We start from the raw sequence: 12,285 nt of genomic DNA on the forward strand, positions 1-12,285 counted from the left end.
GGAGAGTTCTCAGGATTAATGTTCCTCAGAAAATTGCTTCCAAATAGTAGTTTTGGCACCTGTTTAGAAAAATAACAAAAAGAATTAATCCTTGGTCTTAACAATTATGTTTGTAATTTTGATATGACGTTCAAGCTGTAACAACAGTAACGATGCAAGATTCTAAACACATTAAAGCAGTTAAACAAAGCATATGAAAACCGCAAGCATTTATACGAAGAGAAAAAAGAAAAATCTGTGTGATGTTTATAAAGCGTAAACAATCCCTTTGCTCTAACACCAGTACGATATGCCCAGCATCCAATTCTCATTGTATTAAAGAAACATTTTCTCTGGATTCAGAAACTACAACTAAACTGCATTAAATTCGGCATCTCCACTTCACCACCTGCTCCTTCCCTGCAAGCTCTTGTGATATGAAAGCCACGAAAGGAAAAGTAGTGGTCTGAACTCTCTTGCCCAGGACAAATCACGACCCAGATTGGTCTAACTGAACGGCGTCAGGACATTAATCCAAGGAAAAATTAATATTTCCTTTCAGTTTCAGGTACATAGTTTGTCCGTCCATGGTTGTTCCTGATGTTGTATGGCAAGGGAAAGAGAGGCCTGGTGAGGGCAAACCCGAGTTTGTGCGCTCGAGGAACCTCAGGAGAGAACCATGGCGGCTGAATCCGTTCGCCTACGAAAAAATCAGATCGCTTTAAGTAGCATAGAGGAAACGGAGGATGCCTTATCCGGATTGAAAGGATCATAGGAGTTAGTACTGCTGCGTATATTAGATGAGATGTACATGGACCATGGCGCTGCTGCTATGACCAAAATTGCAGCTTCTCAAACCCTAGGTTGGAGGTGACACTCTCGGTGGAGCAGTGTCGTGGAAAGCATCCGGGGACAGGACCGTTGATGACGATGGCGCTAGTGGCATGACTAAAACTGCATCTTCTCGATTTTGAGGCTGGAGACGCTCCCCGTGGAGCGGCGATGTGGAAGATTGAGACCCAATTCAGGGGAAGCAATGCACAATAGGAGATGCGCTGGGTAGGTCTCGAGGTAAAACACACGGATATGAGATTTGTTCTGGGACTCCAGGAGGAAGAAGCAGACGGAGATGTATTTTTAAGTCCACTTGGACGTGGAGATAGGCTGCAAACGTGGGAGACATTGATTTGGCTTGATAAATAAAACTACATCCATCTAGCGGCCAATTTTCTCCTTAAACTATATCTAACGGCTTTTAGTTATTAATTCCTAGGATTAACGTGGAAACTCAGATAATGCTTTCAATTAGTAAATATAAGATATAAGATATAAGATATAAGAAGTTTAGCATTATTACTTCTTTGTGTTATTAAGTTATGCATGCAGATTAAATCAGAGTGTGTGGATGGCAGGTTTCGTCATGCCAAGTTGTGTGTCGCACGACGCCGTGCATGTGTTGTAGTGGCACTAATGTGTGTGTGTGTGTGTGCCGTGGCATTAGCAAGTAGGAGTAGTATATCTGCATGGATACGTGTTAGTCAGCTGGCTGCATGCGCCCATACACTGTAGAGATGGAGCAGCCGAGTCGCGTGGCAGATCAATGGTAGAGATGGAGCAGACTTGGCCCTGAACCTGGGGATCCAATGGTCCTGCAGACTTGGTTGTCACTTTGTACGTGCATGCAGCTGGTTAGTGGAGTGATTAGCGGATCAAGTAGTTAGTGTCTTGACCACACGTGTGTGCGTGGAGTTAGTGCGTGAGTGGCTGGGTGTTGGCCGTGTAACTCTGGCTATTTATCCCATGTATTTTCATTATGTCATTTAGAGAACAAGGAGAAAAGGCACAAGTGTGAGTGCCACAAAAATCCCTGTGTGTGGGCAAACCCAACACCTGCATGCTGCGGGAGCACTAGGTAATTTTTTTTTGTCAAAAAAGAGGTAAAAGCCTCCGGCCTCTGCATTAATGTAATGCACATAATCATTTGATGTCTAGCTAAGAGGGATGTGAGAAGAAGGATGTATATCGCACAGACGTAGAGGCCATCGCATTCTTTATACAATAGTGTGTGCAAAACGAAGTCCACAAGTCCAAAAGTCGATGTGCTTCATTTCAATAGTCACTGTTGAATATATGATTTTTGCATGTATATTGTATAGCCCAGTCCACCTCCTAGTCATCGTATAGTAAAGGTTATGGCCCATCTTATACTTCATATATACATGCGCTATGCATCGATCAATATATCGTGAAGCATTGCCAAACACTCGTTTTCAACATGGTATCATACATGCGATCCTAACCCTAACCCTTGCCGCCGCCGCCGCCGCCGTCGTGATCTCATCGCCGCCGCCGCCACGCGCCACCGCCACCGCCGCCGCGCCGCCGCCCCCGTGTGCCGCTGCCGCCCGCGCTCCTGCCCGCAACCCGCCACGCCGCCCCAAGCCGCGCCGCCACCCCCTTGCCGCGCCGTCTCCCCACGTGCCGCCGCACCCCCTCTCGGACTCATGGCCTCCCCCGGTTCCTCCGGTACCACCCGCAGCCGCCGCACCAACCCGTTCGAAGGCCCCGACCCCGTCGTCATCCGCGATCTCAACATCCTCGCCCGGGTTTCCATCGTCCTCGATCACCTCACCTCCACCTACTATGCTTGGAAGACATACTTCTCCCTTGTGTTCCGTGAGTACAATCTCCGGGATCACATCGATGGCTCCGTGGACTCCCGCTTCATGGAGGACGATGAGGAGTGGACATCCATCGACGCCACTCTCGTCCGTTGGTTCTACACCACCATCTCGAAGGACCTCTTCCACACGGCGCTCACACCGACGATGACGCTCACGCCGTTTGGACTAAGCTCAACGGCCTCTTCACCGACAACGCGCTCCAACGCAAAGTTTTTTGCACAGCGAGTTTTTTGGGTGCTAGCAGCTCGACTCATCAGTTGATGATTATTGCATGTGCCTCAAGAAGCTTGTTGACGAGCTCCGTGACCTCAGTGAGAATGTCTCCGACGAGCTTCTTCTCAGCACCATCATCGCCGGCCTGAACGACGACTTCGAGAACGCCGCCTCCAACATTCCTCTCATCACCAACCCGACCTTCCCCAAGATCATCGCGTACCTGAAGCTGGAGAAGAGGAGGATGCGGATGTCGCGCACCTGATACGTCTCCAACGTATCTATAAATTTTTATTGTTTTATGATATTATATTATCAACCTTGGATGTTTTATATGCATTTATACGCTATTTTATATGATTTTTGGGACTAACCTATTAACCTAAAGCCTAGTGCCAGTTTCTGTTTTTTTCCTTGTTTTAGAGTATCGCAGAAAAGAAAAATCAAATGGAGTCCAATTGACCTGAAATTTCACAGAACTTATTTTTGGACTAGAAGAACCCCACGGAGTATCAGAGATGGACCAGAAGAGTCCCGGGCTGCCCACATGGGTGCCCCCCCCCCCCCCCGGCGCCCCCCCTGCCTCGTGGACATCCCGGAGATCCACCGACGTACTTCTTCCTCCTACAAATACCCATATACCCTAAAAACTTTGAGGAGGACAATAGATCGGGAGTTCTGCCGCCAGAAGTCTCCGTAGCCACCAAAAACCAATCTAGACCCGTTTCGGCACCCTGCTGGAGGGGGAACCCCTCACCGGTGGCTATCTTCATCATCCCGGCGCTCTCCATGACGAGGAGGGAGTAGTTCTCCCTCGGGGCTGAGGGTATGTACCAGTAGCTATGTGTTTGATCTCTCTCTCTCTCTCTCTCTCGTGTTCTTGAGGTGATACGATCTTGATATATCGCGAGCTTTGCTATTATAGTTGGATCTTATGATGTTTCTCCCCCTCTACTCTCGTGTAATGGATTGAGTTTTCCCTTTGAAGTTATCTTATCGGATTGAGTCTTTAAGGATTTGAGAACACTTGATGTATGTCTTGCTTGGGATACCCGTGGTGACAATGGGGTATTCTATTGATCCACTTGATGTATGTTTTGGTGATCAACTTGCGGGTTCCGCCCATGAACCTATGCATAAGGGTTGGCACACGTTTTCATCTTGACTCTCCGGTGGAAACTTTGGGGCACTCTTTGAAGTACTTTGTGTTGGTTTGAATAGATGAATCTGAGATTGTGTGATGCATATCGTATAATCATACCCACAGATACTTGAGGTGACATTGGAGTATCTAGGTGACATTAGGGTTTTGGTTGATTTGTGTCTTAAGGTGTTATTCTAGTACGAACTCTATGATAGATTGAACGAAAAGAATAGCTTCATGTTATTTTACTACGGACTCTTGAATAGATCGATCAGAAAGGATAACTTTGAGGTGGTTTCGTACCCTACCATAATCTCTTCGTTTGTTCTCCGCTATTAGTGACTTTGGAGTGACTCTTTGTTGCATGTTGAGGGAAAGTTATATGATCCAATTATGTTATTATTGTTGAGAGAACTTGCACTAGTGAAAGTATGAACCCTAGGCCCTGTGTCAACGCATTGCAATACCGTTTGTGCTCACTTCTATCATTAGTTACCTTGTTGTTTTATATTTTCAGATTACAAAAACCTTTATCTACCATCCATATAGCACTTGTATCACCATCTCTTCGCCGAACTAGTGCACCTATACAATTTACCATTGTATTGGGTGTGTTGGGGACACAAGAGACTCTTTGTTATTTGGTTGCAGGGTTGTTTGAGAGAGACCATCTTCATCGTATGCCTGCCACGGATTGATAAACCTTAGGTCATCCACTTGAGGGAAATTTGCTACTTCCCTACAAACCTCTGCACTTGGAGGCCCAACAACGTCTATAAGAAGAAGGTTGTGTAGTAGACATCAAGCTCTTTTCTGGCGCCGTTGCCGGGGAGGTTAGCGCTTTAAGCTATATCTTTAGATCTTGCAATCGAATCTTTTTGTTTCTTGTTTTAGCACTAGTTTAGTTTATAAAATAAAACTACAAAAAAAATTTGGAATTGAGTTTGCCTCATGCGCTTCATCTTTTTAATATCTTTCGTGAGTATGATGGAAAGGAAAATTGTGCCAAAGTATTTGAAGGAGAATGCATTAAAATGTTTGGCACTAAATCTTTGAATGATGAGCAGGATTGCAATGTTATTAGCATGAACTCTTTGAATATCCATAGTACTAATGATGATTGCACTAGTCATGATGAGAATGTCTCTTATAAGCATGTCCATTTTTGTGGAGTTCATAGAGTTTGCAAGTACACACCAATTAGGGAAGATAGATTTTGCAAGAGGCATAAGTACTTAGAAACTAAATGGTTGCAAGAAAGGATAGATGTTTGTGCTGAAAATTTAAATTTTCTTAGCTGTACTTGTGAACTTTGCAATGAACATGGTCATTTAACCATCTGATGCAAATTGTTTCATGATCTAACCGTTTCCAAAAATTGTGATGACTAGATTTCCCTTGAACATCATAATGAACTTAGTTTGCTTATGGGTTATGAAGAAATGAAACGTATAACTAACTATCTTCCAGTATTTGCCCTTGATAAACTTCTTGATTTTGATCTAGAGGAAATTTATATGTATTGTGCGGTGAATTGTATTGAAAATCCTTATATTGCCAATTACATAAAGAAAAGAAAATAAATAGAAGATGAAGAGAATACTAATGAAAGGGAAGAGACTTCCCAATATCCTCCTATTATTTCTTATGATGAATCAGGTAACGAGGAGGAGCCTTCTATTCAACCAATCTCATTAATAAGGAGCTCCAAAAAGAGGGTTGAACCCACATATGATGTGAAGAAGAAAAAGAAAAGACGGAGAAGCAAAGGTAAAAAGGTATCCCTCCCAAATGATGTTGCTCCTATTACTCATTGTGATGATGATAATTGCTATACTATCGGTGCTATCCATACTATTAATGATGAGAGTGATTATGCTTATGATATGGAAAGGCCCAAGTTTGGGGATGCTATGTTTGATGAGAATGACATGTTTGAGAATATATTTGCTGCAATTAATGTTTGTCCCAAGCTTGGGGATGCTATGTTTAATGAATATGATATTTCTAGCCTCCCAAGTTTTGATATGCAAATTTGTTACGATGATAGCATGCCTCCTACTTATGATGATTATATTGATGAAAGTGGGTTTGGAAGAGTGTCAACTTTAGGATGTAATGATCCCACTATTTTGGAGGATGTTGAATCTTATTACGATAATTATGAAAGTGGATTTGGAGAGGTCATGACTTTATTTAGTGATGATTCCACTATCTTGGAAGAGGTTTCAATCGATTATGATGAGAACAAAGTTGCTAGTTATGATAATTATTGTGATGATACATATTCTATAAAAAGTAGTGATGATTATATTTATAAAACTTGTCATGATTATGATTACCCCTTTTCTGAGCATTACTCTTTTGATATGGAAACAATTTATAGTATTCGAGTTTCTTATGATGCTCCCACCATTATTCATCAGAAGAATTTTGCTTGTGTGGAGAGTAATAAAATTTCTATGCTTGTAGATCATGAAAAGAATGCTTTATGTGATGATTATATTGTTTAATTCATTCATGATGCTACTGAAAATTATTATGAGGGAGGAACCTATGCTTGTAGGAATTGCAATAATATCAAGTTTCCTCTCTATGTGTTGAAAATCTTGAAGTTATGCTTGTTTTGCCTTCCTATGCTAGTTGATTATTGTTCCCACAAGTTGTTTGCTCGCGAAATCCCTATGCATAGGAAGTGGGTTAGACTTAAATGTGCTAGTCATATTCTTCATGATGCTCTCTATATGTTTCAATTCTTATCTTTTATGTGAGCATCATTGAAATCATCATGCCTAGCTAGGGGCGTTAAACGATAGCGCTTGTTGGGAGGCAACCCAACTTTATTTTTGTTCCTTGATTTTTGCTCAGGTTTAGCAATAAATAATTTATCAAGCCTCTGTCATGATTGAGTTCTTATGTTTTAATTAGTGTTGTGCCAAGTAGAACCGTTGGGAAGACTTGGGGGAAGTCTTGTTGATCTTGCTGTAAAAAACAGAAACTTTAGCGCTCACGAGAAGTGCTGCCAGTTTTTATTGGAGAGTGCTATTTAGTTAATTCTTTTTGTAGATGATTAATAGATAAATTACTCAGGTCCAGAAATTTATTTTAGAATTTTTGGGGTTCCATAAGTTTGCGTTAGTTACAGATTACTACAGACTGTTCTGTTTTTCATGTGTTGTTTACTTATTTTGATGAATCTATAGCTAGTAAAAGAGTTTATAAACCATAGAGAAGTTGGAATACAGTAGGTTTAACACCAATATAAATCAAGAATGAGTTCATTACAGTACCTTGAAGTGGTGTTTTCTTTTCTTTCGCTAACGGAGCTCACGTGTTTTCTGTTAAGTTTTGTGTTGTGAAGTTTTCAAGTTTTGGGTAAAGATTCGATGGACTATAGAATAAGGAGTGGCAAGAGCCTAAGCTTGGGGATGCCCAAGGCACCCCAAGATAATATTCATGGTGAAAGGATCGGGAAGAGGTCTCTAGAGGGGGGTGAATAGACTCTAATCAAGAAAAGTTATGGTTTTTAATTCTTTAGGTTCATGTGGAGTATTACCACAAGTTTAAACATTCACAATACATATCAACAAGCATGCAAGCATACAAAGAGTATATGAGCAGCGGAAAGTAAAGCATGCAAGTTGCAAGAATGTAAAGAGAAGGGATTGGAGTGTGCAAACGCAATTTGGAGACACGGTGATTTTTATCCGTGGTTCCTATAGGTGGTGCTATCGTACATCCACGTTGATGGAGACTTCAACCCACGAAGGGTAATAGTTGCGCGACTCCACGGAGGGCTCCACCCACGAAGGGTCCACGAAGAAGCAACCTTGTCTATCCCATCATGGCCGTCGCCCACGAAGGACTTGCCTCACTAGGGTAGATCTTCACGAAGTAGGCGATCTCCTTGCCCTTAAAAACTCCTTGGTTCAACTCCACAATCTTGTCGGAGGCTCCCAAGTGACACATAGCCAATCTAGGAGACAGCACTCTCCAAGAAGTAACAAATGGTGTGTTGATGATGAACTCCTTGCTCTTGTGCTTCAAATGATAGTCTCCCCAACACTCTACTCTCTCATAGGATTGGATTTGGTAGAAAGAATATTTGAGTGGAAAGCAACTTTGGAAGGCTAGAGATCAAGATTTATGTGGTTGGAATGGAATATCTTGACCTCAACACAAGTGTAGGTGTTTCACTCTCAGAAAATGTGTATTGGAAGTGTAGGCATGTTCTGATGGCTCTCTACACGAATGAAGAGTGGGTGGAGGGGTATTTATAGCCTCCACACATAATCTAACCGTTACACACAAATCACCAAACTCGGTGGGACCGATTCAAAGAACTCGGTCAGACCGATTTGATTCATAATGTGACAGTTAGGTGTTTCGGTGGGACCGACTGGATCAACTCGGTGGGACCGATGTGCTAGGGTTAGGGTAAATCCAAAACTTGGTTTGACCGATTACTCAAACTCAGTGGGACCGATTTGGGTAATAAGCGAAATAGAGAATTGGCCAAGAAAACTTGGTGGGGCCGATTGTATATCTCGGTGGGACCGAAAATATTGCAATAGGTAACAAAGAGTTTCCAAGCCCATCTCGGTGAGACCGAGATCCCATCGGTGAGACCGAACTGATTAGGGTTTCTAGCAGTGGGTATGTCAACTGAACTCAGTGGCTCCGGATAGAAAGAATCGGTGTGACCGATTTGGATATTTGGTGTGGCACATATTTGGAAGTGAGAAAGTGGTTGAGGGCTTTGGAGCATATCACTAAGCACTTTGAGCAAGCAAGCCATTAAGCAACACCTCATCTCCTCTTAATAGTATTGGCTTTCCTATGGACTCAATGTGATCTTGGATCACTAAAATAGAAAATGTAGAGTCCTGAGCTTTGAGCTTGAGCCAATCCTTTCTCCTTAGCATCTTGAAGGGGTTCCACATCCTCTAGTCCATGCCACTCAATTGTTGAACTTGTCTGAAACATACTAGGTAGAAACATTAGTCCAACAAGAGATATGTTCACATTAATTACCAAAATCACCCAGGGAATACTTGTTCTTTCACAAGGACAACCAAAAGCCTAAGCTTGGGGATGCCCCGGAAGGCATCCCCTCTTTTGTCTTCGTTCATCAGTAACTTTACTTGGAGCTATATTTTTATTCACCACATGATATGTGTTTTGCTTGGAGCGTCATTTTATTTTCTTTTGTTTTGCTTGATGTTTGAATAAAATACCAAGATGTGAAATTCTTAAATGTTAGAGAGTCTTCACATAGTTGCATGATTATTCGACTACTCATTGATCTTCACTTATATCTTTCAGAGTAGTTTGTCGTTTGCTCTAGTGCTTCACTTATATCTTTTAGATCATGACGGTGGTTTTATTTTGAAGAAATAGATGAACTCTCGTGCTTCACTTATATTATTTTGAGTGTCTTTAGAACAGCATGGTAATTTGCTTTGGTTATGAAACTAGTCCTAATATGATGGACATCCAAGATGGGTATAATAAAAACTTTCATATATAGTGCATTGAATACTATGAGAAGTTTGATACTTGATGATTGTTTTGAGATATGAAGATGGTGATATTAGAGTCATGCTAGTTGAGTAGTTGTAAATTTGAGGAATACTTGTGTTGAAGTTTGTGATTCCCGTAGCATGCACGTATGGTGAACCGTTATGTGATGAAGTCGGAGCATGATTTATTTATTGATTGTCTTCCTTATGAGTGGCGGTCGGGGACGAGCGATGGTCTTTTCTTACCAATCTATCCCCCTAGGAGCATGCGCATAGTACTTCGTTTCGATAACTAATAGATTTTTGCAATAAGTATGTGAGTTCTTTATGACTAATGTTGACTCCATGGATTATACGCACTCTCACCCTTCCACCATTGCTAGCCTCTCTAGTACCGCGCAACTTTCGCTGGTACCATAAACCCACCATTTACCTTCCTCAAAACAGCCACCATACCTACCTATTATGGCATTTCCATAGCCATTCCGAGATATGTTGCCATGCAACTTTCCACTGTTCCATTTATTATGACATGCCCCATCATTGTCATATTGCTTCGCATGATCATGTAGTTGACATCGTATTTGTGTCAAAGCCACCATTCATAATTATTTCATATATGTCACTCATGAGTCATTGCACATCCCGGTACACCGCCGGAGGCATTTATATAGAGTCATATTTTGTTCTAAGTGTCGAGTTGTAATTCTTGAGTTGTAAGTAAATAAAAGTGTGATGATCATCATTATTAGAGCATTGTCCCAGCGAGGAAAGGATGATGGAGACTATCATTCCCCCACAAGTCAGGATGAGACCCCGGACGAAAAAAAGAGGCCACAAAAAAAGAGAAAAGACCCAAATAAAAAAATGAGAGAAAAAGAGAGAAGGGACAATGCTACTATCCTTTTACCACACTTGTGCTTCAAAGTAGAACCATGATCTTCATGATAGAGAGTCTCTTATGTTGTTACTTTCATATACTAGTGGGAATCTTTCATTATAGAACATGGCTTGTATATTCTAATGATGGGCTTCCTCAAAATGCCCTAGGTCTTCGTGAGCAACCAAGTTGGATGCACCACCACTAGTTTCTTTTGATGAGCTTTCATACACTTATAGCTCTAGTGCATCCGTTGCATGGCAATCCCTACTTACTCACATTGATATCTATTGATGGGCATCTCCATAGCCCGTTGATACACCTAGTTGGTGTGAGACTATCTTCTCCCTTTTGTCTTTGAGGGAGTCCTAGATTAGGGGGTGTCTGGATGGCTGGACTATACCTTCAGCCGAATTCCTGGACTATGAAGATACAAGATCGAAGACTTCGTCTCGTGTCCGAAAGGGACTTTCCTTGGCGTGGAAGGAAAGCTTGGCGATACGGATATGTAGATCTCCTACCATTGTAACCGACTTTGTGTAACCCTAACCCTCTCCGGTGTCTATATAAACCGGAGGGTTTTAGTCCGTAGGACAACATACAAAACAACAATCATACCATAGGCTAGCTTCTAGGGTTTAGCCTCTCCGATCTCGAAGTAGATCTACTCTTGTACTACCCATATCATCAATATTTATCAAGTAGGACGTAGGGTTTTACCTCCATCAAGAGGGCCCGAACCTGGGTAAAACTTCGTGTCCCTTGCCTCCTGTTACCATCCGGCCTAGATGCACAGTTCCGGACCCCCTACCCAAGATCCGCCGGTTTTGACACCGACATTGGTGCTTTCATTGAGAGTTCCTCTGTGTCGTCGCCATCAGGAAGGATGCCTCGCCCCGTCTTTAAAGACGGCACTGTTGCTAAGGGAGCTTTGGCTGTCGGCCAAACCCTCCGGCTAGGTGGTCTTCTTATGACCATCCGTTCCGCTTCTGCGCCGACGATGACCTCTCGAGCCTTCGAAAACAATCTTCATGTCAGTTCAGAACTCGCCGAGCGGTTAGATCCAATGGAGCTCTCCTCCATAAACGAGCTCTTGGACCGCATCGCCGCCCTGGGAGTCGCTACGGATTACGACCAGATTTGGCCTAAACCCGATCTGAGAGAGATTATCTCTCCCCAAGTCACCCATCATGTTGCCGTGGTAGAGGAACAGTGCGGCAACCCTTCATCTATCTTAAGGACTAGCTACGTCCGGATTCCCGATCCCTCCAAGCCGGATGCCCGCAGAGGGGAGGATATCACTCAAGACCTGAACTTAGAGTCAGGCGACAGGCTGGATTCATTGGACAACATCCAGGAATCCAAATTTTCGAGTTTGGAAATTCCTCGGCCTTTGTGCCTCAGATTGGGTGAGGCTTCGGATTTAATTCCACCCACCCACCCGAACATAAGTGATCTATCCTAAATCAGGCAAGAGCCCGATGAAACAGTAAATCATTACTGGGCCAGATTCCTCCTGGTTAGGAACAGGATAAGGGACTGCCGCGAGGAAGACGCAATCTCAATCTTCTGCAATAATTGCACGGACAAGGGAATCCTCAACGCCATAAGTCGCCGTGATATTACGCGCTTCGCTGACTTAGCATCCATGGTATGTAAGTACTGTGCGATGGAAAGCGCCTGGAAAACCGAAATAAATTTTTGGGACGATCCAGCCCTGAATACAAACCCAGTCCGAAATAAAAGGGTACATCATCGCCAGACACCCGGGTCAAACAGCAAAAAGCAAAAACCCTCTACAGGGCATGGAACCGTACTGGAAGGATGGCTTAATGGAGCCTGTAAAATTCACAGTACAGAGGA

Source organism: Triticum urartu, chromosome 5 (genome assembly GCF_003073215.2).
Source record: "Triticum urartu cultivar G1812 chromosome 5, Tu2.1, whole genome shotgun sequence".
Taxonomy (NCBI): domain Eukaryota; kingdom Viridiplantae; phylum Streptophyta; class Magnoliopsida; order Poales; family Poaceae; genus Triticum; species Triticum urartu.